This window comes from Dermochelys coriacea, chromosome 1 (assembly GCF_009764565.3).
Source record: "Dermochelys coriacea isolate rDerCor1 chromosome 1, rDerCor1.pri.v4, whole genome shotgun sequence".
NCBI lineage: Eukaryota > Metazoa > Chordata > Testudines > Dermochelyidae > Dermochelys > Dermochelys coriacea.
Genome location: NC_050068.2, coordinates 172,333,889 through 172,361,015, shown reverse-complemented (window position 1 = coordinate 172,361,015; position 27,127 = coordinate 172,333,889). Strand labels below are relative to the sequence as shown.

Here is a 27,127-nt window from a genome sequence, read left to right as displayed (position 1 = left end):
ATTTGGGGAAGAAAAATAAATTACTCCATATGCAAAGCTGCTTCTGTATGACTGATGTTTTAGGAGGACTCAGAGGTTGAGTTCAAATAATCCCCATTCAATTGTGCAGGCTTGGTCAATCACCAGATATGGGTTCAAGAAGTAATTCAGTAGACTGGCAATGTGTTAGGGTTATTGTGGTTATGGTGGTGGTTTATGCCTCTAGTGCAGGGATCGGCAACATTTGGCACACATTTGTTTACGTGCCGCGGCCGCAGGTTTGGCCGATCGCAGTTCCCACTGCTTGCAGTTCGCCACTCTGGGCCAATGGGGCCTGCAGGAAGCAGCGCGGGCCGAGGGATGTGCTGGCCGCCACTTCCCACAGCCCCCATTGGCCTGGAGCAGTGAACCGTGGCCAGTGGGAGCCGCGATCGGCCGAACCTTTGGATGCGGCAGGTAAACAAACCGGCCCAGCCCGCCGGGGGCTTACCCTGGCGGGCCGCATGCCAAACATTGCCAATCCCTGCTCTAGTGCATCTTATAGAGATCACTGTATTTTCAAGAGGGATGAATAGTGAGGTCTTATTTGCTTGTTAAGTAAATAACTCACCTTTTTGTTTGTCAGTTTCAAAAAGTAAAAAAAGTTTTGGGGCAGACTGAAAATGAAATTTTTGACATGTGATATTTGAAAAAAAAATCATTTTGATTCAATGAAAATATTTCATTTCAATTTTGATCTTTTTAAAATGTTTGTTTTTTTTAAAAAAATGAAATTAAAGTACATTTTGTAAAATGAAAAAGTTTGAACCAAGAATAACAAAATTATTTTGAAACAAAACATTTCTATTTTTTGGAACCGCCCCCCAATCAACATGAATTCACAAAGCTTGTCAATGTCACTGAAACTGCATTTTTTTTTGCTGCCTCACCCCCACCCACTACCATATCTGTGAAAGTACATCAGCTATGTGAGAAGTTATGTACTATACAATAACTATTACATGCAAAAAACTAATTTAAAAAAAATTGCCCAGGTCTACTTGCTTGTGGTAATTGTATGCTGTGATAGTGGTAGGCAATTACTTAGTGTAATACCTTCTGTTATGAAGATTCAGTTTGTTTTGAAGTAAATGGAGCTATTGTGATTTTCAGCAGCAGAGGATGTGATCTGATCCACTGTCTACAATTCTGCTCTCTTTATTAGGCCACTTTCTTTATGCAACCACGTTTTGTCTTCCGAATGTCACTTACAATAGGATTTAAAATAGGTTACTTAAATATATAAACATAGGAAATAGATAGTTGGAAAGGAGTACTATGCACCACTCTGGTGAAAAAGACGAGAAATACAGGTTACGGTATCTATAAAGAATAGACAATCTATCTCTTTTTTTCTCTCTGTTTACAAGATAAATATGTAGTAGTCCTTTCCTCACAATTATGTCAAGAGAACCTATTCTACTACCACAGGTTGCCCTAATAACCATACTTCAGTATCCTTTGTATAAAAGCTGAAGTGTCTTCTCCTTGATATGTAAGAAAGCTAATTATATTACACAAAACATTATTGAAGTGCAGATTGCCTTCTCTTAACCACCTGGTCCTCTACAACAAGGAATGATTTTTGTATTTGAATTTATGATAATTATGGGTTATATGTGCTTCACTTTAAGCTAATAAAAAGGTCTAATTTCCTATAAATGTTTAGGAAATTAATCATTATAACTGGGATCTATTCCAGTCTCTCTTCCTCCTTACCTCCTACCATATCTGTGAAACTGCATCGCTATGTGAGATTTTTTTGTACTATACAATAACTATTTTATGCAAACAACTAAGTTTGAAAAAACGTATTTAGGTTGTAAAATCAAGCTCTTGAAAGGATCTCCTTCCCAATGTGCCCCCTAAACAAGGAGATGGGTCACATGGTCCATATGCTGAGTTTGGAAGAAGGTTGTAGGCAAGGGGCAGGATCTTGACCCGGCTTTCTCTCTCCCCAACTTCCCACAGAAGCTCTCTACTACTAGCGTTCCCAGTGTAATGTTTGCTGCTTCTTTGGAGACTGTGTGCGTTCAGCCTTGGGTTACAATATTCATGTTCAATTATTGATGTAATATACTTAGACTTTTGGAAGTCATTTGACTTGGTAGTGCATGAAATTTTGATGAAAAACAAAAAAAACTAAATGATATAAAATTAACACAACACACCATAAATTGATTAAAAATTGGGTAACTGATAGTGTCCAATATAATTGCAAATGGGGAATCATCACTGAGCAGGAGTGTTTCTAATGCAGTGCTGCAGGAATTGGGGGGCAGGGGGCGGAAGGGATAGCTCAGTGGTTTGAGCATTGGCCTGCTAAACCCCAGGGTTGTGAGTTCAGTCCTTGGGGGGGGGCAGTTAGGATCTGGGGCAAAAATTGGGGATTGGTCCTGCTTTGAGCAGGCAGTTGGACTAAATGACCTCCTGAAGTCCCTTCAAACCCTGATATTCTATGATGACCTTGACAAACATATAAAATCATCTCTGATAAAGTTTTCAGCTTACATAAAACTTGTGGGGGGTGAAAAATAATGAAGAGGACAAGTCACTGACAAAGAGTGACCTGGATTACTTGGTAAACTAAGCACAAGGATATAATTTGAATTTTAAATGGCTAAGTGTAAAATGTATACATCTAGGAACAAAGGTTGTAGGCCATGCTTAGAGGTTGGGGAACTTTATTTTAGAAAACACTGACTAAAAAAAGATGTCTGATCATAAGCTCCCAGTGCATGCTGTGGCCAAAAGGGCTAATGCAATCTTGGGATGCATAAACGGAAATCTCGGGTAGGAGCACAGAGGTTTTTTAATTTCTCTGATTGGCACTGGTGTGATCACTACTGAAATACTGTGTCCAGTACTTGTGTCCGCACTTAAAGAAGAATGTTGATAAATTGGAGAGGGTTCAGAGAAGAGCTACAAGAATGATTAAAGCATTAGAAAATCTGCCTTATAGTGATAAACTCCAGGAGTTCAATCTATTTAGCTTAACAAGGAGAAAATGGGTGACTTAATTACAGTGTATAAGTATCTACATGGAGAACTAATATTCAAAAGTGTCACAGGTTTCAGAGTAGCAGCCGTGTTAGTCTGTATTCGCAAAAAGAAAAGGAGTACTTGTGGCACCTTAGAGACTAACAAATTTATGCTCTAATAAATTCAAAAGTGGGCTCTTCAATCTAGCTGAGAAAGATATAACATGATCCAATGGCTGGAAGTTTTAAACCAGGCAAATTCTTTGGAAATAAGGTATACATTTTTAGCAGTGAGGGTAATATAACCATTGGAACAATTTAACAAGGGTTTTGGTGTACTCTCCATACAGACAATTTTTAAATCAAGATTGGATACTTTTCGAAAAGATATGTTCTAAGAATTATTTTTGAGAAGTTCTGTGGCCTGTGCTTCATAGGAGGTCAGGCTGGATGATCACAATGGTCCCTTTTGGACTCTGAGTCTATGAATTATTTTGGTATGTGCACAAACTTTTCCTGATTACACCAGTGACAAATGAAAAAGTGATTTTCAAAATTGTATTTCAGCTGAACCTGAACTACATTTAATGGGATGGCCCCCAAGCATTTTTTCTTCTGGGTTTCCAAGGTTTTCATTCCTGGAAAATAATGAAGAAATTGGTGGGGATGAGCAGGAATGGATGGAGTTTTCACTTTTTCTTCCCCTCCGCTTTCTGCCATTTTGTGGTCAACAATTAATTGCTATCCTTCAGGAGAAAGGAAGCAGAGGTGGAATTGTGTGTCATAAAAGTGTCACAACAGCTCACAGGTGGTGCAGATTATGCATTATCCCTTGCTCATGCTTGTGCCTACAATCCCAATTTAACCCTAAATCATACAAATACTAACATTTTAATACTTTGTTTTGTTCATGCTCAGAAATCCTTAAAATACTTTAAAATATAACCCAACATTCTAGCATGTGGTATCGTTTCCATCTCCCTCGCCTTCAGTGCCTGTAACAATGGACAGACTTCGAAGTATTTGGTTTTGGCGCCATTTATAAATACTGTTATAGTGTTTGTCACTGTGCAATTATCTCAGTTCTCTTTAGGATCTAACCTATACTGGTGATGGTTGATGGTAATGTATGAAACAAGTTGTTCCTGGAACGACGCTATTGTAGAAGTGGTGCTTCCTCCAGTGTCGGTATTGGCAGGCATAAAATGGGGAGGTGGAGGCTGTTCTGACTCTTTTTTCTTCAGTCTCCCTTATCATTCTTTCCTGGTTTATTCGGTCATACTTTAATTCATGTGACTATGTTATGAGTGGTAAACAATTTATAGTTAATTACAAATATCATTGTTCATCATTTACATTGATCATCCTAGAGACTGGGCCAGATTCAACCCTGGATTAAAGGTACTTACTTCTACTGCCTTTGACGGAGGTTTGCTTGTTCATTTTAGTCAGAGTTGAATTTGTCCCAGGGTCAAATTTACTGGGATCTGTCACTCTTAAATTTAATTCCATTTATCTTTGGAGAGAAAGCACCAAGTGGAGTTCATATAATATACTCCAGCTATTAAACTTAATTGTAAAAAATAAATGGAAACACTTTTTTCATCAAATTAGTCCTATATCAAAAGATATTCCTGATATCTTCTTTCTATGTTTTACTGTCAAATAAAACTTTTAAAGCTCATTTGGAAACTAAGGAAGTTCAGAGAATGTCTACAGGGTGTGAAATCTCCTTGTAGTTTGGTATGCTGTAGATAATTCATTTCCAACTTTTTTGTTTTGTTTTGCCTTGAAGTGGATTCCTAGCTGTTTCAGATATTTATTCTAGATAATCGTCTAGCTTTAAAGCCTACTATGCTCTTAAATCTAATTTATTTTTGCTTATCCACACTTAAATGGCTGAATTATTTTTTCAGCAAAATTGTATATAATGGGGTTGTGCAGGTCCTGAACAGTTGAATTGATTGAACATCTTTCAGTGTGTCTTAAGCTGCTGGAAATAATATAATTGTAAATTGATATTGAATCTGGTCCAGTGGAATTATTTCCATTTACTGTAATTGGCATTGAATCAGGCCCATAGTTTACATTTTTATTCTATTTTCCTTGAATGCCAAGGGATTGTAAACTGTGAAGTCTCCTAATGCTCTGTATTTTTTTTTTTTTTGCATTAATATTTTTCTTTGGGTGATATCATCCATAAGTGTATACTCAATATTCCACAAGTTATAATCAGTCTTTCAATTTGTCTCATAGCCCTTCCTGAAGTTCTGCAAATTATTTGAAATCCTTAGAAGAGTAGACAGAGTTTGGGCTTGTTCTTGTCGCCTTCTTACAATACATTTTGATGACAGTAAATTAGATCCTGGTCCTGTCCATTTGTCAACATGGGCAGACCTCTCATTTCAATAAGGCTTTTGTATGGACATGGAATAACCTGTGGGATCAGGGCCTTAATCATTGCCTCCATCACGTGACATTTTTTGGAATATGGTTCTGCTGAATATCACAAAATTTTGACTCTATTCCTTTCCCCTGCTCTTGCTCACAGGAACATTTATAGGCTGAGAGACTTGTATGTTTTTCCAGTGTAGTGTTCAGCTGACTATTCATTTATTTCATCTGCCTAAATGTATTATAATCCTGGGCTATCTGGTGGTGAATCCACATTGTCTGCAGTGTTTGCAAAGTCAATGTTTAACATTAAATCTAAGATTAAGATTTCCCACTCATATTTCTCCAGAGTTAATAAATTTAATACCCTACTAAGTAGTTTATTTTATTTTAAACCTCACATGCTTTCTATTTATATATATTTTATGGTCTTTTATAATTCCAACTAAAATGCCTTAAATATAATCTACAAGTAGTTTAAATAGCTGCCTTAAAAGGGTCCTTTCTGTAGCTAGAAATGGATGAAGTCCTCTACAATTTATTACACTCCATCTGTTGAAAATCTTTGTCATCCCACACAGACTTTCTCAAATCAGTTAAGCTGGTTAAATCAAAACTCATATCAGACCACTCTGACCTGGCATTTCTTGTTTTGTAAGATGTTTTCAGCAGCTTTAACTGAAGAATGCTACAGTAGATAAGATTGAAATATTGGTTGAAGATTTTTTTTAACAAGTACCTAAATTTAGGCTTCTAAATCCATACTTAGGCTTTTAAATCAGCGGCCAGGTTATTGGAGGTGTTATGAAGTACTGAGCTTCCAGCTGCAACCATTAAAGTTAGTGGCTGCTGCTGGATGCTCAGTGTCTTTGAAAATCAGGTGACCTAGAGAAGTGCCTAAATAGAACCTAGGTTTAGGCGTCCTTTTTTTTTAAAAAAAAAGGTCTTGCCACTAAAAATAGTTTTAGTGAGTTACTCTTTATATTAAACTATAGCATTTTCCCTGCCTGCCTGATAGATCTTTGTACAATTGAGAAGCCATACTAGTTAAAAAAAAACTTGTTCAAGGAATATGATGCATTAAAATTGAATATTGTCTCTGCTCCAACACAATAGTGGCTAAGCTATTTTGATTTTACTGTATGCCTCCCAGAGTGTAGGTAACAATATTCAGTACAGTATTGCCATGGTTACTGATCAGACTACGTTTCAGAATTCATAGCTGTTATTGTACAGACTACATTAGAATGAGTCTCTCACATCAACCTTTTCACCAACATGAGCCATCTGTAATGTCCCATAGGGCAAAATGAACTTTGTGTGAGTTCTAGCTCTTTCATCAGGGAAAACTAGCTTATTTTAACAGATGTAGAAGTTGTAGATGCTATGAAACACAAAATCCCATGCTTACCTACAAATCATGTGCTCTTCCACAAGGCACCAGGTATAATGAACTAATAATCTTTACCGATCAAGTGAAAATCTCTCTTCATATCAGGACTCTATTTCTTGCTGATAATTCCAAAGCAAATGCCCTTAATGACCCTAAATGATAAAATGATGAAGTGGAAATTTATCCTGTACTCTTTAATTAATCCTGAAACTTGATCTCAAGCAATTAAAAATGTAGCAAACATCTCTCAGTACTTTAACACTCTAGAGAAGCAACTCATAATGAGCTGGTAGTCCTGCCAACATGCAGTTAAAAACTAACCAACCTCCATAGAGTTTAAATTTGTTTATTGAGACTGCAGGTACAGTTTATGGGACTTGTAGCTATTTGCACAAACCAAATTGCAGGGAGATGATCAAGCCACTTACACACTTGTATGGATGACAGAAATTATCATTAGCCCAATTGAGACTTCATTCATTGGGTACAGTACTGGGGAATGTGGTGCTACATCACTTCATGGAACATTATACTGGTCAAAGAACTTTTTTTAAACTTTGAAAAATTCAGATAATTATTATATAATGCTATATGCATTTGACAGAAGCATAAGAGAAGATTCTGAAAATATCATTAATTAACACAATGCTGAGTAAAAAAAAATGGAGAAAGCCACACTCCAACTTAAGATGAAATGTGCTCTGAATTTCTGAATGCCATCAATTCTGCTTGCATTACATAGTAAGAAAGCTAAACCTATCCAGCTCTCAGTAGAAGAAGGCCCCATGGAGTCTATCAACCCCCTTTTCGATGTCCAGTGGAATAATTTATTTCCAATGAAGGCCCTCTGAAAGTGCTGAATGAAATGGCATAGTGTTGGCAAGATGGGGGTGTTTTTTCAACTGATTTTAAAAAATATTTAATTGGTAGGAGTGAAATTGGACAATAGAAAAAGCAATTAGATGGACCTTTATCTAAGAGGAAGAGAACCAATTACTTGTTTTTAGCTCTCAGATTTTTTGGGTCAACCGTGCGACCTTACCTCATGTTGATTAGATCTTTACTCAACAAAATTTTGACTAATGATTATGCAAGGTGTCTATTTACTTAGGATGGGTAAAATAGGCAAAGTCAGGATTTTAGTGATTCCTATTTTTTTGAAGTATTGACACACATTTTAGCTAGAAGCAGATAACATGCTTTTGGATTAAATTTTAGCGTGGACCTTTTTCCTGGGCCTTTGTTCATTCATTCCTTTAATAACTTTTTATTTATATAGTGCCAAAATTGTGTTAGGTGCTTTAAAAACATGTAGGAAGACACTTTCCTGCCCCAAAGAGATTGTAATTATGGTAGATAAAAAAGAGGTGCGGTGGTATTCAGCAAAATACTTCTTTACTGATTTTTTTTGTTTGGTATTCTATAATAATGATGGTGTTAGTCTCCCTTTGTGACTATTATATTAATAGCTGTGTGATGAAGCTGAGATATTGCCCACCAGCATGTCAGGGGTTAAGGAGAGCCTTTGGGCCCATCTCACCCTGCTCCATTATACCTGCAGCCAATGCCAGGCCTGGAGGTAGGAGAAAAAGAGAGAGCTGGGCCCACTTCAGATTTGACTGGTAAAGAGGCAAGAGCTAGCTACCACCCTACCTGAAAGGAAGGATCACTAGTCTGCTGACTAAGGCAACAACCAGGAAGCATTTTCTGTTGCCCAGCCAAGGGACACTATGGAGGAGAGCAGTGGTAGGCAACCTGCGACCCGTCAGGGTAATCCTCTGGCAGTCTGCCAGACAGTTTGTTTACATTTGCATGGCCACTTGCAGCTCCCATTGGCCGGGAACGGCAAACCACGGCCGCTGGGAGCTGCAGGCAGCCATGCAAATGCAAACAAACTGTCTGGCGACCCACCAGCAGATTACACTGATGGGCTACATTTGGCTCCTGGGCCACAAGTTGCCCACCACTGTCTCAGAGCCTCTGGTAACTGGGTGATTTCAGCCCAGAGAACTTGGCCCATTTGACTTCACCAAACTCATGGCTGCCCCACCTGAAGGAGACTAGGATCCCAGCAGCATGCTGCCCAAGATCGTCAAGAGGGCATGACAGGAGGCAAGCCATCCCAGCAAATGGGACGATAATGACTATGCCCCAAACTGAAGAGAGTCTGGTAGGAAATAGCCCAGGGCGGTGGATTTAGACTCCCGGCTCTGAGTGCCTCCTGTTCAAGGTTCAGCTTACACTGGGCCCTGGGTAAGTTGATCTAGTGAAATGGGAGGGTCCGGGTTCCCCTACCCCCACTGCCTGAAAAATAGAGGCACTTTGACCAGAGAAACAAGGATGCAGAAATAAGGCTTGCCAACCACTAGGCCATCTGGCTCTCTAAGCACCCTGTTACAAGCTGACAATACTGTAATCTTCTCCAAAGTGGGGAAATGCCGGGGGCTTGCTGATTGCATTTTAGGAAGCCTACAACCTTGGCTAACTTATCTTTGAACTAAATAAATTACTTTCTGTTTTTCACTAAGGCTTACTTAGCATTTTGCATCCATAAGGCCTTTCTTTAATTCAGCTCTGTTTTGAACTGGAACTTCTAAAATAGAATTCTTCAGCGTACATATATGTGCTTCCTAGCTGTTTGATCTGATACAGAAACTGCTCTGTTCATATCTTCTCTTTTTCTCCAACCTATAACCTTGATAGGTCATTTGTATATCATCTTTGTAATTCTGTCTCTGCTGAATTAATCCTAATAAATGAGTCAATGGTTCAGATAAAAATGAGAACTAGAAGATTTGCCCTAAATTCAAAGTTATTTTGAAACACCTCATGTACAAAAAGCTGAGTTAACATTTAACAATTCCTTTCTACTTCCTAGCTTAATCCAGGATAGAGAATGGAAACAAAATATCCCAAAAAACCAACAGCTATCAGCCACATATTCTTTTTATGTTCGGAACTATACTAAAACCAGGAAGTAATAGAAATCTCAGAGAGGGCCTAAGTTTCTACAACAATCACTTTAAAAAAAATAGTTTAAGCATCTAAATTTTGTTTACTTAACTTACACTCGGAGTCTTTAAAGATTCTTCCATTGCTACATGGAGTATCATAGGCTTGAAAAAGGATTGAAAAAGCCAGGGACAATAAGAAGAAAGAAAATTAAAATAACAATGAAGGGGATGAAGCCTGATACTTATTAAAATGTTATCATTAACTTCTTCATGTTCCAGCATAAAAGAAACAAGTCCTACTAGGATGAAAAGTTGTGATGTAATAGTTTCCTAAAGGCAAAAACATATCATTTATATAAGCCTAGTTAATATTTAAGACCAAGTTGAGATCAGTGGACTTATGCCATCAGGAAATTTGACCTGTATGCTTGCTTAAAGGGGACATTGCTCCTTCTAACAGATATCTCATCATCATTGTAGGAGTATGTGGCTGTCTCTCCCCATCAATCTCGGAGGGAGGCCACACCCACTTGCTCTCGGTCCCTCTCTAGGCAAGGCTTATTAGGGGATTAGCAGTCTAATGCCCTGGCCCTTTAGGCAGGGTGAAGCAGCAAGTAGTCCAGGGCTCTGGCCTCCAGCCAGGCAGACAACCAAACAGCTCAGGCCCTCAGGCAGAGCAGAGCAACAACAGCTCTGTGGTCTCAGGCCCTCAGACAGGGCAGAGTACCAAACAGTCTAGGGTCTCAGGGTGGTCTGATGTCCTAGCTCTGGCAGACAGCAGATAAATGCAGGCCTGTTGGCCTAAGTTGCGGAGGCTGCCACCGTGGGGTAGGGTTGGCAGCAGGGATCTAGGGGGACCCAGACCCAGCTGAAACACGGTGACCAGGATTCAGGCAACAACACAACCAAACTACTGTCAGGTATCCCTGTGCTACTTCTTACACTCACCTCACAGTCTATCTGTGGCTCAGGGTCGTCCTCCAGTGCTCTGGATGGCTGGCAGCTCTGGTAGGTCCTCAGCAGTGGGAGGGACACATCTGTTTCCTCCAGTGGATCCAGCCCAACTAAGCTGCATGACCCGGCTTTTATATTTCCAGTTATACCGCTCTGCTTCCAGCAGAGTGGGCGGGGGTGTCTTGGCTCCACCCATCAGGGGTGGGCAGGGGTTCCTCCCCATCAATCTCTGAAGGAGGCCATACTCCCTCACTACACTACCCTGTTTCTCTCTCATTTGTCCAAAAAAGCACTGACAAGTTCATCTTCATTCCTGCTCCTCTAAGTTGCCCCTTCCATGGCTTCTTTCCTTGATTCCATATCACTTTCAAGGATCTGCACATCACTGCCTCTGACTGCATCCCAGTTGTCTGGATGTAAGCATGAAAATGAATATTTTTTTAATGAATTCTCTAATGTGCCAGTTACATTTTATAGCCAAAATCTAACAAACTAGGTTTTCTGATTGAATAAGTGTTGTATCCAATATAGACTGGAATCTAATAGGATAACCCCTTTGTACTGAGTCCAGGGAGCTTCAGCTTCCTAATTTTAACTCTGGGTTCTTTTCTATTCAACTTTTAACTTGAACAGTGTTTCTTAGTTAGGATACTTGCTTACTCTTAACTGCCCAACAATGTATCAATTCACCTAGAACCACATTAGTATACAATCAACACTTCACCACTCAAGTGTAGATGCAACCAATGTTCTAGGTGTGTATTACACACACGTTAGTGTTGCAAGCAGTGATCTCAGCCTTGTCTTGGGGCTCAGCAGTCAAATATGACCTCAAAAACCATTAATTAATATGGTGCATACTATGCTTACCAAGTAACTGTAAAAACCTTATTCTGTGTATTCTTCTGTACCCCTCTTGCTGATATCCTCTCCTCCAGCGCCCTGTCTCATCTTTGTAGTAGCTTGTACACTCTTCAGAATAGGGATGGTGGGTCATATGCTGCATTCCTGTATAATTCCAATGGAACCCCATTGATCTCGACTGAGTTACTCTGGATTTACACCGATGAAACTAGAACAGAATCTGACCCTCTGTCTTTACTATCTGTGTATAGTGTCATATACCTCTACAACATTGTATGCAGGAGATAAGTGACAGTATTTTGAGAAGCTGAGCAAACTTTATCATTGTTTTGTGGTTTGTTGTTTATTTGTATGTTTGTAATGGCTTGATTTTCTTTAATAAAATGAACAGATCTAAGATTCATTGGGTAATAGGGACCAAATCTATTATAAAACAAAACTGTACAAACATGACTGCAATCAGTGTTCAGCCTCAGACTTAAATGCGTCTCATTCTGGATATACAAGCCAACTATGCTCAAGTGGTATTGAATTTCTTTAATAACTAGTTCTTTGAGTGTATGCTATAGAACAGAGGTGGGCAAACTTTTTTGGCCCAAGGGCCACATCGGGTTGCAAAACTGTTTGGAGGGCCGGGTAGGGAAGGCTGTGCCGCCAAACAGCCTGGCTCCTGTCCCGTCCCCCTCCCACATCCTGCTGCCTGACTGCCCCCCTCAGAACTCCTGACTCATCCAACCCCCCCGCTCCTTGTCCCCTGACCACCCCCTCCCAGGACCCCCCGCCCCAAACTGCCCCCCCAGGATTCAACACACCGCCTGCTTCTTGTCCCCTGCTGCCCGCATGGCAGTATGGCTGTGGGGGAGGAGGGACAGTAGGGGAGGGGCTAGCCTCCCCAGCCAGGAGCTCAAGGGCTGGGCAGAAGAGTCTCAGAGGCCAGATGTGGCCCACTGGCCGGAGTTTGCCCACCTCTGCTATAGAATCTTCATGAGAAATTATATTCTTACATCCAGGGTCTCTATAAAATCAACATTCTCCAAATTATGTATTTTTTTACTGCAATAGAAATTAAGTAAAAAAAAAATAAATTGACTGACATGGTAAGGTTTTGTAAATTGTAAGACACAGAATGAATTAAAATGTCATTTGCTAAAATTATTAGCTAGAGTATAGTTGATCTAAATCTTTTCATACCTCACTGAAATAGATTTTGCCCAAATTTGTACATTTCCCACCCCCTCTTATTTTTCAAATGCTGCATGATCATTAGATAACCATGAAAATGGAGGCAGATGTAAAGATTTGGACATGCCAATGTTGAATCTTTCCTGAAACCTCACTTGAAGGCAAGTCCTTGCTGCACTCAGCAAGCACTTGTTGATTTGGGGTGGTGATGGAATGAAACTTGCTTTCAGGTGGAGTGGGCTTAGGGGTGAATGCTCAGTGGATCTGTGTAGTTATAGATTCACCAACCTTGCCCCTTCATCAATCTACCTCCACAATTCCCAACAAAACCCTCTGAAAGTATCCCCTGATAATATGCTCTCTGATGGGCAAACTCCCCAAATCCTGCCCCCCTCTTGCTTGGTGGAGCTGCACTACTTCTGCTGACCTACTTATGTGGGCTTGGGGTATTGAAGTATTCTTAATTGAGATCCTGCAATTGGACCATATCATGACTCTTAAGATAGAGAAGAGTTATGATTCTGTTGTACTGAATAGAACAGGAATTCTTTATTCAAGCCACTGAACTCAGAGACCTGCTCTTTAGCAAACAGACTAATTAAAAACACAGCCTTTGCTGCCTATTGAAATAGCTAGGGTCTCCCATCAGTCCTAGCCTGGATCTTGTAATCATGGAAGGGACTACTGAATAGTTATTGGGTGGCACAGATGAGCTTAACCTCTCCCGATACTTAACAGAACACATAGACCCTCTGTCAGTCTTCAAACTCTTCCTTGGGTGCGACTGTATAATTAAAACCAAAACAAAATCTTCCGATAACTTAACTTGATCTCAAGCTTTCTCCTGGAGTTTGACTAGGGAATGCCCTTCAGTTCTTCCCCTCTTAGTTTCCTCTTGTATCAATGTCACCCTGGATGTTTCCTAAACCAGTGAAGCAGGTAGCTCAACATCAGAATCCTGCTACCCCATTACAAATGGTAACAACTCTTTGTCACTACTGACAGCATTGAACTGGAGAGAGATTGTATATCCCATCCAGCTTCCTCTGAACTTCTACTTTATTCCTGCTGTACAATAACATCTCCCTAAGGCTGAGTGGCTATTTTGACTTCCTTCATTATTTCCTCACAACAGTTGATGTTATGGTAGCAGTGTTTTTCACAGCATGTTCCCCTGCAAGTGGTATGCCCAGGAATGCACTGTAAATGTTCATTGGCTTGCACTGTAATATCCTTGGAAACATGGGAAGAAGCAGTATTTTCTCAGAACCAGCAGGTAGCAAATGTTTGAATTCCGGTTTCTCTGTAACACGGTTATAAACATACTCTCTGTTGACATGAGTCCATGGCACAGCTTAATCGACGTGATGGACAAAGCATTCACTCATGCATCCAGAGACCTTGAAACCAGTCTTGATACAAACTGTTGCCTGGTTTCAGAGTAGCAGCCGTGTTAGTCTGTATTCGCAAAAAGAAAAGGAGTACTTGTGGCACCTTAGAGACTAACAAATTTATTAGAGCATAAGCTTTCGTGAGCTACAGCTCACTGCCTGTAATTTAATGTATTAGTTGTTGAGGTACAGCAATAACTTAAAAATATGCATGCTGCTGTATATTGGCATCATCAGGTTACCTAATACCTTACATGTCTAAGTGGTTTCCGCTAAAATAAACGTGGATGAGATATAAAACTTTTTGTGCTATGCAGTCTCTTCACAATATTTTAGTTTTAATTAAATGTCACACTACAAATAAATGATGAGTGAGCTTCTGCTAGGCTTGTAATGGACTCTCTGCTTGACTTCCTCAAAGCACAGATTGCTAGACTAATCACTTAAACAATATTTTCCTGTTCTAATTTACATAAAGGAATATTTTTCTATTCCTATTTACATAAAGCAATGCCAGTAAAGGGCAATGTTGGCTAGGCTGGAAAAATGGGGCAGATGGTCTGATATTTTCCTATTTTGTAAATATTAAAGTACCATATGTAGAAACTGATTTCATTTTGATTTCAGGAATGTAGCTACTATATCTCTATAGAGTTTATTATTGGGTTTATGCTTAGAATTATAAATGTGGTTGAGCATTTTTGCTAAACTCTTAAGATAGAGAAGAGAGAGGACTATTTCAAAAGTATATTTCATTCTTGGAGGAAAAGTATATTTCATTCCTATTTTTGCTTTGACCTTTCATAGCGCAGTGTTGTTTTCATAATCTATCTAGAACATATCACTTAATATACTGAATTTGCATAGTTCCATCAGTTTATTAAATGCAAAGGTATGCTGTGTAACTAAACTCTCCAAACAGTGTTATTGAGATGCTAAGATATTTAATTCCTGAAGAAAGTCGGCAAGACTGATTTTTTTTACCACACCATTAAATGTATATGGGGCTTGTGTTGGGGGTAGAGGAGCTCTATACGTTTCTTCATAATTGGGATATGCATCCAGACTCTGACTTTTGAGGTCCCTCAATCACCAGATTTATTTGTAGTGTAACTTGTAGTGAGACTGGATAACTTGCTTTTATACAGAGTTTGGCTAAACTGAACCTAGGATTTACTTCCCATCTCCTCTTGTAGTTATTATGGACAGATTAATATAAAGAGGAATGCTTTGGATACATCATGGACTTCTGGATGATTTATTGCTTCCATAGAGTATAACAAAAATACACATTCTACACTTGGTCTCAAACTCTTTTCATTTGCTCGACAATGACTCTGTCAGATCACACAGCTTCTTAACTGCCCATCTCAGGGGGCCTGCCTCATCTCCATGGACTGCAGGGAGGAAGCATAAAATTAATTGCAGTTCTAGGACTGACAGTGGTGTCGGAGCAAGAATCTACTATTGGTAATGGAGCAGAAGATGTGCCTGTATTTGTGTCCTGCTCCTGGCTCCATGAGCATCAGAACCATCTGGAAGCCAGAACATTATTCTTTGGCTTAATATCTGTGTTATGGGACTTTGTCACTGGCTCCGCCAGTAAGCCTCATGGTCCTGAGGACTAGAAAACTTTGTCTTCTGAGACTAAGAAGCAAGTATTGCATCTGGAAGAAACTGAAGAAAACATTTGAATAAATTTATTCCAAAAGAGTCACCAACGTCTGCTTTTGCGTATGTCTACACTGCAGCTGGGAACATGCCTCTCAGCCTGTGTAAACAGATATGCTCTAGTTCTGCTCAAGCTAGTGCACTAAAAATAGGTACGTAGAGGTTGTAGCTATGAGAGCATCTACACAGAGATTGCCTGATTCCACTCAGCAGAAAATGAGTAACTGCTCAGGCCTTGCCCAATTTGCATGTCCTCTGGTTGCACAAGAGAGTGGTTAATGGAAGCGCTTGCATCCTGAGAACTTTGGAAAATATAGTCACTTCATTTAGGTGCCTCATTAGGAGCTGAACTCTTTTGCAAGTCTGTCCACAAAGGTATGTCCACACTGTAGCCATCAGGGTGCCCCCTAGCCCAAGAAGACAAGCATGATCAAGCTAACACTCTCTAGAAATAGCAGCATAGATATTGTGGCATGAACAGCGGCATGTTCTAGATACCTGAGTGCAAGCCTGTCCAATACCCGAGTCTATACTTGGGCAGCTGGCCCATCCAGCTACAACCTCTACATACCTATTTTTAGTGCACTAGCTTGAGCAGAATCAGAGCGTATCTATTTACCCAGGCTGAGAGGCATGTTCCCAGCTGCAGTGTAGACATATGCAAAAGCAGACATTGGTGACTCTTTGAAATAAATTTATTCAGGGTTTTTTTTCAGTTTCTTCCAGATATAATATTTGCTTCTTAGTCTCAGAAGAGAAAATTTTCTAGTGAAATGGTTTGTTTATGACCTTTTCAATGGGCATTTTTAACAGTTTACTTCATTTTATGTCATGCTATGCCATACAAACTTAGTTTCATTTGTACTGTGTTCAGCACAATAGATAAGAAACAAACCTCTTTTCCTTGTTAATAACTATAAGCTGGAATGTATGGGTCTTCTGGCATATTAACCTGTATGTCTGAGATTCCTCTGGACAAACCTTCAGCTGTGCAGTAACTAGGGAATTAAGCACATTTATTCCCATTTTGGCAAATTCGATTTGTTCCAATCCAATTTTCATTTTATCATATTGAAAATCTATTATACTGTATATCATTTATTGGGCTTGTGTACGTGGTGGGTGGGCAGGAGGAGGGAGGCATTTGTTTGCTGTAACTTTAGTTAGTCTACTATGAAAATGCCTGTGTATACACAACACAATTCCTTAGAGTGCACCAACTCCACATTTGTATTAAGAACTCTGGAGTCCCCTTTCAAAGTATACTAATTTTGATGCAAATTGAGTTAGTTCAGTCCATTGTTTGTGTGCATGCAAAGCTGCTATAGCACTACTTTGGCAGCCCTCTAACTGCTATCCCACAATGCTTTGTGAGTTTCCCTTACTGATCAGTCTGTTTACCTGTGTGCCCGCCACTTCTCTAATGTCAAGTTGACTTGATGTCCCCTCCCTCATTTCAAAACTGGCATGGAGCTCCTCAATTCAACTGTATCAGTATTGCTACGCTATTACTCCGGAAGCCTTTACACCATGTCTCAAGCAGCCACTTGGAGTCATTCTGAGACTCTAGATCTCTCCGTCTGGGGTGAAGTGTTCGTGCAGCAAGCTCTTGAGGCCAGTCACTGGAATAAATATGTATCGATGATACCTCAGCGTGTAAGTGTCTATCCTCATAATTTCTTCTTATACTGTACAGCTCTGCTAACTTCCGTTCTGGCTGCTGCACAGCTGCAGTTCTTTTTGGCAGATGTGGGCTAGGAGCCTTTCCAGGTCTCCACCCCCATCTGCCTCTTTCCCTCCCTCAGCCACACTCTCAGTTCGCTCCTCCCTATACACATTTTCAAAATGGTAGCTGCTCCCACCTGGCAATCTGCTTCTATCTCGTGCTAAAGCTCTATCAACCATTTACCAGCCAATGCCATGGAGGGCACACACTCATCTATCCCTCTCCCCAGCCCAGCAAATGCTCCTCCCAAACCCATTCACTTACTCAAAATGGCAGATGGCAGCACGGTGCAACTGCAATCTGTACCACATGTTCCCTCCCACAGCATATTTAACTAGTGAAAACATTCACTTGTGTGAAATTCACACCGTTTATTGATTTAATCGTTCCAGGAAAAGGAGTTTGGTTAGCATAATCAACGTACATGACATAGACTGCGGCATTGCATGCCCGTGAAGATTCTGAGGCTGCTGTGCTCTGCTGAAGTATATATGCCCAGTAACAAGCATTCATATGGGAAAAGAAGTTTACCTTAGGGGTATCATAGCTGTATAGCTCTTAATGGGTTTTCATAGACCTACAGAGACAGAGACTGGGAACTGGCTTCAATCAATCAGTGGAGAATCCAGTCTGTTTTTCTCTGCACCCTTCAGCATGTCTGGAGGGGAGGTAAGCAGAATTTAAGACAGATAAGTTGTTTTCATTTGGTGTGGACATTTTGTGGGATAATGGAATGGCCATTGCCTGCGGTATGGCTTGCAATTCTCTTCCTCTCCTACACCTCTTCTGTGCCGTGGAGGGTAAGGGTATTCTGGTGAATAGCTTCACAGCATATCTTGTTGGTCTGCTTTAGCCTTTTTTGAAAAGGGTTATTATTTACGTCCTAGTCACCTGCCTTGATATAATGTCATCAAGAGTCAGGACAGCATAAAGGGGATGTAGAGGGGATTATTATCCAGCTTGCCCCCAGATGCCCCCCACTAATCCCTTTGTCCCCACATAAGCACTTCCAAGGCACAGCAAAACTGCAAAGCCAAACTGGGAACACAGTTCCCAGCTCCCCCACACCCAGCTTCCAAGGCACAACTGCAAATCCAAACAGTATATATTGCCTACCCAAAAATCCTATTCTAGCCCTCTCCTCCACACCCTAGCTCGGAGGTTCCTCTAAGACTGGGAAGAATAACAAGAAGGGTTACTTCAGGTATGTTGGCAACAAGAAGAAAGCCAAAAATCCTATTCTAGCCCTCTCCTCCACACCCTAGCTCGGAGGTTCCTCTAAGACTGGGAAGAGTAACAAGAAGGGTTTCTTCAGGTATGTTGGCAACAAGAAGAAAGCCAAGGAAAGTGTGGGCCCCTTACTGAATGAGGGAGGCAAGCTAGTGACAGAGGATGTGGAAAAAGCTAATGTACTCAATGCTTTTTTTGCCTCTGTTTTCACTAACAAGGTCAGCTCCCAGACTGCTGTGCTGGGCAACACAAAATGGGGAAGAGATGGCCAGCCCTCTGTAGAGATAGAGGTGGTTAGGGACTATTTAGAAAAGCTGGACGTGCACAAGTCCATGGGGCCGGACGAATTGCATCCGAGAGTGCTGAAGGAATTGGCGGCTGTGATTGCAGAGCCCTTGGCCATTATCTTTGAAAACTCGTGGCGAATGGGGGAAGTCCCGGATGACTGGAAAAAGGCTAATGTAGTGCCCATCTTTAAAAAAGGGAAGAAGGAGGATCCTGGGAACTACAGGCCAGTCAGCCTCACCTCAGTCCCTGGAAAAATCATGGAGCAGGTCCTCAAAGAATCAATCCTGAAGCACTTAGAGGAGAGGAAAGTGATCAGGAACAGTCAGCATGGATTCACCAAGGGAAGGTCATGCCTGACTAATCTAATCGCCTTTTGTGATGAGATTACTGGTTCTGTGGATGAAGGGAAAGCAGTGGATGTATTGTTTCTTGACTTTAGCAAAGCTTTTGACACGGTCTCCCACAGCATTCTTGTCAGCAAGTTAAGGAAGTATGGGCTGGATGAATGCACTATAAGGTGGGTAGAAAGCTGGCTAGATTGTCGGGCTCAACGGGTAGTGATCAATGGCTCCATGTCTAGTTGGCAGCCGGTGTCAAGTGGAGTGCCCCAGGGGTCGGTCCTGGGGCCCGTTTTGTTCAATATCTTCATAAATGATCTGGAGGATGGTGTGGATTGCACTCTCAGCAAATTTGCGGATGATACTAAACTGGGAGGAGTGGTAGATACGCTGGAGGGGAGGGATAGGATACAGAAGGACCTAGACAAATTGGAGGATTGGGCCAAAAGAAATCTAATGAGGTTCAATAAGGATAAGTGCAGGGTCCTGCACTTAGGATGGAAGAATCCAATGCACCGCTACAGACTAGGGACCGAATGGCTCGGCAGCAGTTCTGCGGAAAAGGACCTAGGGGTGACAGTGGACGAGAAGCTGGATATGAGTCAGCAGTGTGCCCTTGTTGCCAAGAAGGCCAATGGCATTTTGGGATGTATAAGTAGGGGCATAGCGAGCAGATCGAGGGACGTGATCGTTCCCCTCTATTCGACACTGGTGAGGCCTCATCTGGAGTACTGTGTCCAGTTTTGGGCCCCACACTACAGGAAGGATGTGGATAAATTGGAAAGAGTACAACGAAGGGCAACGAAAATGATTAGGGGTCTAGAGCACATGACTTATGAGGAGAGGCTGAGGGAGCTGGGATTGTTTAGTCTGCAGAAGAGAAGAATGAGGGGGGATTTGATAGCTGCTTTCAACTACCTGAAAGGGGGTTTCAAAGAGGATGGCTCTAGACTGTTCTCAATGGTAGCAGATGACAGAACGAGGAGTAATGGTCTCAAGTTGCAATGGGGGAGGTTTAGATTGGATATTAGGAAAAACTTTTTCACTAAGAGGGTGGTGAAACACTGGAATGCGTTACCTAGGGAGGTGGTAGAATCTCCTTCCTTAGAGGTTTTTAAGGTCAGGCTTGACAAAGCCCTGGCTGGGATGATTTAACTGGGACTTGGTCCTGCTTTGAGCAGGGGGTTGGACTAGATGACCTTCTGGGGTCCCTTCCAACCCTGATATTCTATGATTCTATGATTCTATGATTCTATGAATCTCAGGGAGGGAAAATCAGAAATGCATGTTAAAAAAATGCTATCATAGCCTCCTTGCAATATGAACAATAACTGCTGTTTGTTGTGGGTTTTTTTCCTACTCTCCAGCCACAGTCACTTCAGCACCCAGACCCTCAAGTACAGGGCCTTTATCAATGGCTGGAATGACTGGCTAACCTGAGGGGGAAGGAATGGAGAATTCAGATTGCAATGTTCACAGATCTAAGTGCAGACTCTCTTCTCCCACAAATTTGAATACAATGGAGAAGTGGAGGTTGTATTTGAGGCTGAAGAGGGGAAAAAGACAGGCAGTTCTCCAGAGACAGTGTTGCCATGGCAAAGACACTGTAGAGAAAGACAGGAACATGCAGAGGCGACTCCACTCCAGAGGCAGTACAGAAGCAGCATATTCTTCTGCATATCATACAGCTAGTGCACCCACAGACAATCCTGTGCCCTCAACCAGGACCCAGCCATGTTTTTCAGCTCCTGGACAATACAAGGTACTGGAAACACCAGCATATATTCCCTGCTGTATCTCAACAGCTGTGCTTCCAGAGGCCATTCCTCTCCCTGGCCCCAGCTCAAGGCAGTGCGAACAATTGCAACTGGGACCCCAACTCTTTTAAAGCCATTTTATTCCCCTGATAATTTTGAGACCCGACACTCAACGCTAGAAGGCCTAAGAACAAGACAAGGCAGAGACTTAATCTCCTGATCATTAGGAAGTTTTATAACCCAGTCTGAAAGTACCTTATCCATGGTATCACACATCTGTGTGACAATGGCCCCAGCAGACCTGAGGATTAAGTGTCAGGACCCTGGTATTGAAACCAGGCCTACCACAGCTGAGGAAGAGCTCTGTTTACCTTGAAAGCTTGTCTCTCTCCCCAACAGAAGTTGGTTCAATAAAAGTATTACCTCACCCACCTGGTCTCTAATATCTTGGGACTGATATGGCTACAACAACATTGCACACAGTAATGGCCCTAACAGTCAATCTCCCTGGGCTGATTTAGTTGCCTATGGGCTGCTAATGTTCAAGGGTTACCAGTTTCCAGATGGCAATGCCAACCTGCTTCTCAACATGTAGAGAGTGTGGCATGTTGGAACACTGCCACCGTGGCTCTGGGGCAATCCAAAGCAATGGCATTACACTGTGTGGAGCTGATCCAGAAACAGCTTCCGTAGTAGCAATTGCTTAGTGTCATCCTCCTTTTTCCATTACTGCTGCTGCTGGTGCTGCTGCTGCTGGAGAAGCCGCTGCTGCTGCTGCTGGAGAAGCTGCTGCTGCAGTCACAGCATCTGCATGGTGCAATGAGCGAAGTCCAAAACCAAAGCCACATTGCTTCAAGAGCTCAGATAAAGCCCAAACAGTGTCTGAGTATTCACAGTTACTGGCATAGTGCTGCAGATCATAGCTGGGTCCATGCTGGCTGACAGCAATCCCGAGGAAAAAAAAAGGAAACGGGTGAGACAGCAGAATCACGAGATTTTTTTTTTGAGTTTGACCCCAATTTCAAGAATTCCACTGGCTTCCACTGGCTTCTGCTGTGCATCCCATAATATGTAGTGAGAAAAATCCCAGAATACACATTGCTCAGCAGCAAATCAAAGGACTATGGGATACTCTCTCAGAACATCATACTCTTAGTGTGCCCCAAGCCCCTGATGTGTGTACACAACAATGCAAATTGAAAGGGAGCAGTCGTCCCATGTGCACATTATTAGCATGGCCTAAGTATAGATCACCAACTACTGCATGTGAACTCAGTGCAAACTAAATTCACTGTGAAGACAAGTCCATTATTAGCATTTTCTCATATATATAAGACCTCATCCAGTAGACAATATATGACTATATGTCTACAGAAGGTCACAGAGCCTGACCTTAAGGGAGGCCACCTGTTCATTACAGAGGTTATCTTTTTATTAAAAAAAGGCAAGGGACCTGGGGGAAGGGAAGGGGAAGGAAAAAACAATGCAGTAATTGGAATCAGACATCTGACATATGCATTTTGGTAGTGCATAAGAGCCAACCGAGAACTGGATCCCATTGTACTAGACACTCTGGAAACACACTGTAAAAGACAGTCCATGCCATGAAGAGCTGCTAGCTTAATGTATGACAGCAAGTGGTATGATAGTCATTCTGCGTGGCCTGTCCGTGATAGTTTAATTTTATTTGGTTCTGATAAAACAACAACCAATAAAATCTGTTAGCCAACGAAAAGGATGACAACTTTGAACTACAACCTCTTTGGTGATCTCTGACTGATGTTTGGACTTCTGAGTAAGAATCTTTCCTTTAACTGTGTAGGGTGTTGGCTCCTTCTGGAAATTATTCAAAGGAGTCCACCCAGTTTATTCTCAAGGGTCAGCTACTCTGTTCTGGAGAAGGAGGGGAAATAGAATATCTAATGAAGAATTATGTACTGCAACAACAGGGCATTTTCCACACTGAATTGCAATATATTCATCCCAGCAATGGAGCAAAGAAAGTGTTTAGTTTCTTTGGTGCAACAGACGTGGGGTTTAATTTTGAAAATGCACAAGAGAGTACACTTATAAAGTTTGCAGACAATAACAATCTGGGAGAGATTGCAAGTGCTTTGGAGGATAGGATTAAAATTCAAAATGATTTTGATTGGTTCAATCAGGGCATTATCCTTCCTCATCCTCATCCTTCCTCATTGAACTAACCTCGTTATCCCTAGCCTGTTTCTTACTTGCATATTTATATCTGCCTCTGGAAATATCCACTACATGCATCTGATGAATTGGGTCTTCACCCACGAAAGCTTATCCTCCAATACGTCTGTTAGTCTATAAGGTGCCACAGGACTCTTTGCCGCTTTTACAGATCCAGACTAAAACAGCTACTCCTCTGATAATTGAAAAATGATTAAAGGTCTAGAAAACGTGACCTATGAGGGAAGATTAAAAAAAATGGGTCTGTTTAGTCTGGAGAAGAGAAGACTGAGAGAGGACATAACAGTTTTTAAGTACATAAAAGACTGTTACAAGGAGGAGGGAGAAAAATTGTTCTTCTTAACCTCTGACAATAGGACAAGAAGCAATAGGCTTACCTTGCAGCAAGGACGATTTAGACTGGACATTAGGAAAAACTTCCTAACTGTTAGGGTGGTTAAGCACTAGAATAAATTGCCTAGGGAAGTTGTGGAATCTCCATCATTGGAGATTTTTAAGAGCAGGTTGGACAAACACCTGTCAGGGATGGTCCATATAATACTTAGTCCTGCCTTGAGTGCAGGGGACAGGACTAGATGACCTCTTGAGATCAGTTCCAGTTTTATGATTCTATTCAATGAAACTTAAAAGGGAACTCTAAAAGAATGGGTTTAACATTTTAAACTAGTTCATCTCTTGTTTACTGGGTCTTGTTTGTAGTCACATGTATAAACATATAGTGTCTTGAATTATTTTGTCAGATCAATAAGTCTCCCATACGGTTCAACAAACTGAGCTTAAACTTCTTTTGTACAACCTTTCTCACTGTCTAACTGTTTTTTGGAGTGTCAGATGCAATATTTAGACTAGCATATAATTTAGCCTGAAATGGGCTGTGTGCTTGCTATTTTGGGGTTTGACCACTTATACTTTGAACACATTATTATTTTATTAATATTATTAATATAGTCTTCTTCTGTTGTTGTGGGAGAGCTGTTATGAAAAGATGGGGGAGGCACTCTGTACCTGAAAGCAGCAACCTGGAGCCCCCATAGTCACTCCTGTCATCTAAATATGATATATTTCATACAAAGCATGCCATGTGAGGTATCATTTGAAAGGTCATGATCTGCTGGAACCCATTGTTTTGTCCAAATATGTATATCACTCGTGTGTATAAAGTGGAGATTTTTCCTATATGGTTGTTACTGAAATATTTTGTAAGTTTGAAGGTCTCTATTGCTACATCAGGATCCACTTCCAGGAAGGTATTAAGCAACTATTAATCAGAAGGGGAGTTGTAAACAAGGGATTTACAATACTATAAGAGAGTGGCACAAGCATCATATAGTGGGAGATTGCTCAACCCTGTGGCTCAGCAAAGTCCACCAGGACATGCTTGGGCTAGTGTTTTCCAGATGTGTAGACTAAAGATATAAAATGGGGGACAGTGGCATCATGTTTTGGTCTTTCTCCTCCCCCACCTATGCTGGAAGCAACAAGAAATTGAGAAGACAAAGACTTGAACTGCGGAGACTGGTCCCAGCCTTAAAGGGGAAGCTTGTGTATTAAGAACTGCAACATCTAGTGGGGTGAGAAAACTGATTGATTCAAATACTGCCAAGACAAATGAGGGCTAGGATTTAGACTTGCACTTATCTCTTATTTTCTTTGGTAACTATCTTTGACCTTTTGTGCCTAACACTTATAATCACTTACAATCTATCTTTCTGTACTTAATAAATCTGTTTTATATTTTATCTAAAACAGCGTGTTTTGCTTGAAGTGCTTGGGAAATCTCAACTCAGTTTACAAAGGCTAGTGAATGTCCTCTCCACATGGAAGGAGAGATGGACTGCGTAATAAACATATACTGGTCTGGCTTCTGACCAGGAATGGAATATTCTAGGGGTGCAAGGCTGGGGGGCTGACAGATTTACTGGTGCTTTTCTGTTTTGTGAGTGGCTCAGGGAGCATTCATGCAATATAGCTGGATTTGGGGTTGCACATGCTGTTGTACTGAGTGATCATAGTTCCCAGAGGAGTTTTCTGCATGTCACTAACATAGCATTGTGAGTGACAACCCAGGCTAGAGACTTATGGGGGAGCAGCGTTACCCTAAATCCAGGTTGCATCCCAGGGATCCTGTCACAATAGGTTTGGCATCAGCCTCGGAAAATGGGAAGACTTGAGCTCATTCTGATGAACTCAGAAAAGGAGTTCCATAGTTGAGGATCCCTCACAGACAATCCCCTATGTCCAGCACTCAAACATTTCATTCATGTTCAGAACAACTGAATACATTAAAAGTAGTTAAGAAGATAATGATTTAAATCATGCCCACTTGTTATTCATTAAAAGTTTAGGGTGGGTTTAAGAAGAACTTTGGATTTGTAAATGTTTAAGGCCATTATTGAAGTTCTATGGAGAGGATCACTTTCTCTTACATGAAATGGATTATTAGTCTATAAATTCAAGTATGGTCTGTGTCTTCCCTTATCCAAGCTGTTTATGTAGAGCTAGAACAGGTATTGCATAATTGTTTGAATTGTCTTTTATTGATGGTAATAATTGCCATATGGCGCTACATTATGTATGAAATCCTCTTTCAAATCTGTTTTTGGGCTTATGCTTTCATTTTTTATTCTATAGTTAACAGCAGTACAGTCAGTACTGTACAAGGAGTTTTTCAAAGTGTTATAAAATGTAACATATTCATGGAAGAAAAAGATTTTGTCATATAAAATAATTTTGAGATTAACTCTGCTCACCCACAACTGTCCTCTAGGGTGCATCTACACTGCAAAGAAGAACCTTGATCTTGCCTGTGCCAGCTGACTCAGACTTGCAGGGCTCAGATTGAAGGGCTGTTTAATTGAAGTGTAGGTGTTCGGGCTCGGTCTGGAGCCTGGGATCGAGGACTCTGCGAGGGGGGACGGTCCCAGAGCTCAGGCTTCAGCCCAAGCCCAAATGTCTATGCCATACTGTAACAGCCCCTTAGCCCCAGGCCTACAAGCCCAAGTCAGCTGGCACGGGCCAGCCATGGGTGTTTAGTTCTAGAGTAGACATATCCTCAGACTCCCATGATAACAGTTGATCAAGGAGCTGGTGAGGTGAAATCTTCCGTCTATTTGGCCATCTTTAGCATTCACTGTACACAATTGTACTGATCATGGTTTTAAAGGAATTCAGTCACTTCCACACACCTGTGAGATAGATGAATCAATCATGTGTTTCAAGATTAAAAAAACGTTGAAAGGACACTAATATTTTTAGAGTCCCAATCACCCTATAATTCTTTTGTTTGTAATACTCTCAGAACTTTGTAAATAAAATTTCATTCCCTAAAACTTTGGTTCTTTTCCATCTGGCAGATATTTTACTTTTTTCTATTTCTAGTAGAACTTGAAATTAGTATGACTTTTTCTTTTAGTATTCCATTTTGGTGTGTGTGCATATGTAAGCCAAATTCTGTGCACCCAGTTGACTTATGCAGATGCACCTACATACTCTAGGATTCAGTAAGGCTCTGTGTTAGTTGTATTCCATCTCTGGAAAAAAGGGTTTCTTAGTTCATTTGTGCATTCAGCGCTGCATCTACAATAAGCAGCGTGTAAAGTATCAGTGTTGCTTAGGTCCTTCATATAGAGTGGCTATGTATTTGAGAGGGTTTTTTATCTCTTGGGGTGTGTGTGTGTGTGTGAGAGAGAGAGAGAGAAACTGAATACTTAGGATCTCCAGGACATTCTCCATCAAGTTAACTTTACTGGGATGTTATAGTTTGCATCTAAAT

At 41.0% G+C, this 27,127-nt stretch overlaps 1 protein-coding gene across 4 annotated transcripts in view; it reads left to right on the top strand.

Annotated features, from left to right (window-relative positions):
* NCAM2 (neural cell adhesion molecule 2) overlaps nt 1–27,127 on the top strand; it is a 530,111-nt gene that overhangs the window by 259,522 nt on the left and 243,462 nt on the right. The window lies entirely within an intron of this gene.